The sequence below is a fragment of the Mastigoproctus giganteus genome, chromosome 3 (genome assembly GCF_048544385.1).
Source record: "Mastigoproctus giganteus isolate SK-2022 chromosome 3, ASM4854438v1, whole genome shotgun sequence".
Classification (NCBI taxonomy): domain Eukaryota; kingdom Metazoa; phylum Arthropoda; class Arachnida; order Uropygi; family Thelyphonidae; genus Mastigoproctus; species Mastigoproctus giganteus.
Genome location: NC_143577.1, coordinates 37291849 through 37297848, shown reverse-complemented (window position 1 = coordinate 37297848; position 6000 = coordinate 37291849). Strand labels below are relative to the sequence as shown.

General features: G+C 37.6%; 1 protein-coding gene across 1 annotated transcript in view; it reads left to right on the top strand.

Moving 5' to 3' along the window:
* The first annotated feature begins 4511 nt into the window (after positions 1–4511).
* The window catches only part of LOC150087884 (uncharacterized), a 295573-nt gene continuing 294084 nt past the window's right edge, over positions 4512–6000 (top strand). The window contains exon 1 of the mRNA XM_090369951.1: positions 4512–4598. The gene's annotated coding sequence lies outside the window, so the exon portion shown is untranslated. The remainder of the gene's footprint in view (positions 4599–6000) is intronic.

The following is a 6000-nucleotide window of genomic DNA, read 5'->3' as shown; positions in this document are numbered from 1 at the left end:
CTTGATAACACTGCAGGTATAGGTCAGACACGGCATGAGTTTGTTAATGGGAGGTCTTATCTGACCATTTCGATTGGATACTATGATATTGTCTCAAAAGAACTGGATGCAAAAAATAATTCTGATATATACTGTACTTGGATTTCATGACAGCTTTTGAAACTGTTGCTAATAAAAAACTGTTGTACAAATTGGAGCAGTGTAGCATTAAGGGCAATTGCTGCTATGGATAAAGGGATGATTGATTGGGAAAAGACAGAGAGTGGTAATCAATGGACGCTGATTTTCGTGGACTAATGTTATTATTTTTGTAATGTCATGGCGTATGCAATTAAATTAAGAGTGCAATTAAAGTAACAGATATGAACGTGTAAGGATTATCCGTGAACTCCTCTCTTGCACGAAAGAAGAGGTTCACCTGTAATCGTTAATGATATCATGTGCCAAGTCAGATAAAGACAGTTGGCGTTGTTGCATTTTCTCTGTAATTGCGAATATTCTTCTGCTAACGAGTTTCCAAGGATGAATCATACAATCTGTAGGTGAGATCTACTTACTGGGTCACAATGGAAAAAGGAAAAGAAAAAAATGCTTCTGTCCGATATGAGTTCGAACCAAGGCCTTTTCCTTACGATGTTGAAGAGCGGCAATTTAACTATAATGCTAGCCACCATGGAAAAAAGCATCCAAGAGATGGGAGAATAGCAATAAGAACAGTTCAGTAGAGTTTGAAAGAAAAAACCTACCCTGCTTGAGTGTCTGCGTGGTTAGCACTGTGGTTACACACCAGATCGAGTGGAAAAGGCCAGGGTTCAAACCCTATTCAATCACGTGAGGAACTTTTATCGGTTTTATTCACTGTGTTGTCTATATAAAGTCATGTTTACAGTCTGATCTGAATTGTGGTTCCCAGGCGTGATAGCAGTGTTTTTTGTTTAGCAGAATAGACAAATTCACCAGAGAACACACTCAATTTTGGCTGATGCAATTGAGGCAGTGTTAGGTGGGTCGGAAAACTGCTAGCATGGGAGGATAGCTTGGGGAATACGTGGGGGATACAAGGACTAATAGATTAACAGTAGCCATTGGCAGAGGTGAAAGTGATTCTTGCACTGCTTCTATTGGAATGAGCAGCAGCCTGGAAAACAAGATGCAGGGTATTTCAGAGACTGCTGGGAGTCATTGCGGTACAAGTAAACACAGGGGTTGTGTTAGGGTAGCTAAGAATAGGAACACGTGCATGTATACTTGCTTGTCCCCCAATGCTAGGAGTTTGGTAAATAAATTTGATGAATTTAAGGTATTGCTCAGAACATCAGAGGCAGATATTGTTGGGATATCAGAGACGTGGGGTCACACAGATATAAGGAATGCAGAACTGGAATTTGAGGGAGTACAATGTGTACAGGAAGGATAGACAAGATGAGAAGGGAAGAGGGGTTATACTATTAGTTAAGAAACACATAAAATCCAAGGAAGCGAAGCCAGCCGACATCGCTGGACAGTGCAGTGTCGAGTCATTTTGGTGTGACATAAGCATTGGGAGATCAAAATTGAAAGTAGGAGTGTGCTATAGGCCTAACGACTCAGATGAGTATAATAAGAAACTGTACAGAGAAATGGAGTGGGCCAGTAAATCAGTGAGTCTTATAATGGGGGATTTTAATTTCCCAGATATTGACTGGAATTTGTGGGTTGGTCACTCACACACTAGCAAGGTTTTTTGGATTTATTGGATGATTGTTTTCTACGTCAGCATGTTCGGGAGGCAACTAGAGGGAGTAATACTCTTGATCTGATTATCAGTAGTGATTCTTCATGCATTAAGAATCTGCAGATAAAGGAACCACTAGATGGCAGTGATCACAGTGTTCTGAAGTTGGATTTACTCAAAGAGGTAACTACCATCAGGGGTAAAGGGAAGGGTTATTGCTTTCGTAAATGTGACTACAGTGGGCTGATACAGTATTTAAATTCTATACGATGGAACCAACTGATGGTGTTACCAACAGCAAATTCAAAATGGGAAGCATTCAAAGAATATATCTGGCAGTTACTAGGCTTTACATATCAACTAAGAAGTATTGTTCAAGGTTTAGGCCTAAATGGATGTCAAATGAACTAATGAGACATGTGGCAGAGAAGAAGCATGGGATACATATAAATTAATGGGTGACATGGAAGCCTATAATAGATATAAGCTGGTCTGTAACCAAGTCACAAAGGAAATTAGGCAGGCAAAGGCAGATTATGAGAAATCCTTGGCAAAGGATGCAAAGAAAAACAACAAAGGGTTCTTTACCTATGTAAACTCTAGCAGGAAAGGGATGAATCAGATTGGTCCACTGGATATTCACAGGTCAACTGTTGATGGTCCTGCTCAGGCAGCGAACAAACTAAATGAGTATTTTGCTTCTACATTCACCCATGAGGAGTTTTTCAGGGAGGGGAATGCCAGAGGTGAAGTAAACTCTGGCAGTGAGCTGGATGATTTTGTAATAACCGAGAGGAAAGTGGAGGAGAAATTATTGAAGATAAATATAAAAAAAGCGCCCGGGGTGGACGTGATCTATCCAGTTATAATAAAGGAGGCAGCAAAGGAAGTAAGTAAACCCTTAGTTATAATTATGAGCGCTTCTTTGGACTCAAGGGAGGTACCCATAGACTGGAGATATGCAAATGTGACCCCAATTCACAAAGGAGAATCAAAGGGCAACATAAGTGATTATAGACCTGTTAGTTTAGCTTCTGTTCCAGGAAAATTAATGGAGGCACTGGTTAAAGAAGCACTGCAGGATGTTACAAAAATTTGTATAGAGAAGACTTCAGTTATTGCTCTGACACAGCATGCTTTTGTTAAGGGAAAGTCTTGCCTGACCAATTTGATTGGATACTATAATGTGGTCACAAAGGAACTGGATGCAGGGAATAATTTTGATATCACATATTTGGATTTTAGAAAGGCTTTTGATACTGTTGCACATGAAAGACTGCTGCACAATTTCGAGCAGTCTGGCATTGGAGGAAAATTTCTGCTATGGATAAAGTGATGGTTGAATGGGAGAAGACAGAGAGTGGTAATCAATGGATACTACATTGCTCCTCATGGACTAACGTTATTAGTGGACTAATAACGTTATTATCCCTCAGGGTTCAGTATTGGTCCATTGTTGTTTTCTGTGTTTATAAATTATATTGATGATGGTATATCAAGCTTAATGTCCAAGTTTGCAGACAATACGAAGGTTGGTAGGGTTGTTAAGGACGCTAATGACACTATGCTGCTGCAACAGGATCTAGAAAAAACTCTGTGGTACTACACTGACAGTGGTAGAGAACGAAAAGGATTTGGGGGTAATTGTGCAGGCAGATATGAAATTTTCTGATCAGTGCAGACGGTCTGCAAGAGAAGTTCATAGTGTCTTGTCAATGATATATAGGAATTTTTCTAGCAGGGATAATTAGGTGATTATCCCCTTAGATAAGGCTATGGTCAGGTCACCCCTTGAGTACTGTATACAGGTCTGGAGGTCTCATTTTAAGAAGGATGTAGAGCTGTTGGAACGAGTACAGAGAAGGGCAACAAGATTAGCGAATGGAACAAAGGGTTGCTCTTACGAAGAGAGGCTTAAATTTTGCAAATTACAGTGTCTGGAGAATAGGTACCTGCGACATGATCTGATTGAGGTGTATAAAGCCTTGAATGGTTTAAGCATGCTCAATGCTGATGGAATTCTTCCTCTTGTACAGAATAATCATTTGAAAGGGGATAAATTCAAATTGAGGATAGACAGATGTAGGATAGAATTGCGGAAGTTTGCCTTTACCCAGCGGATGGTTGGTTGGTGGAACAGACTTCCATCCTTTGTTGTGGAAGTTGATAGCCTGAATAAATTTGACTTGGAACGAACGGAGGGGTGAAATGGGAGGGTTTTTTTTTTTTTTTTTTGGTTGATGCTGCATAAGCTTGCTTTCTTGCATCATATGCCTTTACTAGTGGTAATGCTAATGCTAATTTATGGACATATTACATGTGGACAGATAAGATAGCTCTTGGATGGTACTAATATGCTTATTGAACAGCGGCTGACGCTCTGGAAAGTTAACAACGCAAAAAAAAAAAAAAAAAAAACAGGCAGGATAACAGGACAATATAGTGAGAGAAATAAATATATGCAGATGATAAAATTAAGGAAAAAGATAATTAAAAACAAATTAGTGATTAAAAGGGTCGAAAAAGTTGGACGCGGTGATCACGGTATGTTACGACTGGTATGCTGCTGCTTTCATCGAAATCATCTTTATCTCTCCATATGTAATACATGTATAATCTTAAAATTAGATTTTAAATAAGTCTAATATCCTTCATAAAATGTGAAGTACTGTACTCTATATAATACTGTATTTAGGGTATACGACGACGTAAAGGTTTGGAATAAATCCGATAATTTTCCGGTTTGTTTTTGAACATAATTTTTCAATTATTTCCGAATTGGGGCGCTGCAGTCTATATTTTCAATAACCACGATTTTGTTAATCGTTATGCGAACAATTTATAAATCAAGAAGTTTGTTGTGTGTGATTAATATTTAAGCAAGGTATTTGTTTGAGTTTTATTTATACAATTATTCTAACAATATTGACACCAACTTCGTGCGTAATGTGTTTTCGAAATTCGGCGTAAATATCTCAAGTTGCGGTAGTTTTTGTTTGTCAGCATTATATTCAGTCTATTCCTACAAAAGTGTAACGGAAAATCTCAGCCATCGACAAAATTTTGAGTGGATCTTCCAGTGACATTAAGACTCTGCCACCCTCTTGTGAAATTAAGATATACCTATACACGAGCATATTTGTCTGAGGGCATGCCAACTGTACTTTCGCCCGTTAGAGTTAGTTTTTGAACTCGGACACTTCTGTACATATATGCAGTGTTCATAGGTACGCCTTCTACATCATTTCGCTCAGAGTGAATAATTATTTCTCAGCAGTACTATCGTGATGTTGAGTGAAGATGTAATTTAGTTAGCGTAATTGTTACAATGTTGCGACACTAATTTTGACTTACGTGCTAGCCTTTGCCATCGGACAAGCCTGTTCGTGTATTGGCACCCACAGGCCTGTTTAGTTATTGATATTAGTGAGTTTTGAATTTTCTGTTTGTTTGTGTAGTAACATTTCATTCTCATGCAGTGCAAAGGAGCTGCATTAATGAAATCGCGAACTAACTGGTTTAAAGGAGGCAGACTACCTATATAAAGTCATGTTTACAGTCTGATCCATCCAGATTTAGAGTAATTGTGAAGGGATACTGGTGTACATTTATAGTGGTGTTTTTATTTCAATTTGCTGTCTTGAAATAAGATGCTCACAATATAAATTATCAACAACAACCGTATTGAACCCTTGTGTTGTGCACACACTCATGCTTTTAATTCTTTTTGCTGTTCCATGGAAAAACTTTTGTGCCCTTGTGAAATTGTTATTGAATCATTGAATATCATTTCATTTTTGTTTCAAAATGAATAAAAACAATAGAAACACCTAACAGTATGCTTCATATTTCCATCCATTATCATATGATAATGGATGGAAATATGAAGACAGACAGCTGTGTTCTAGGGATTAGCTTGTAGGTTAAGAATTACATTTGAACTTACTGTACCAATGTGATCTGCAAATATGTTACATGTTTTTCTCATAATGTTGTTTCCTTCCCTCCAGTTGTTCTTTTGGAGAATAAACTGATAATACTTTTATCTGAAAGAAATTGCAGGTGTAGAGGGTAGTAAAATACAACTGATAAAATTACAGAATGCAGTGCTACAGAAATAGTAAATTGTTCTCAAAGTGAAACAAAAAACAATACATTAATAGTAAAGAAGTGGGATATAGCATTTACCAAGAGAATTAGAACTACATACAAAATAATGAAAGAAACTGATAAAAATGTTTTTAGATTACATATTCCACATTTATTTTTAAAAAGAAGTTATTTTG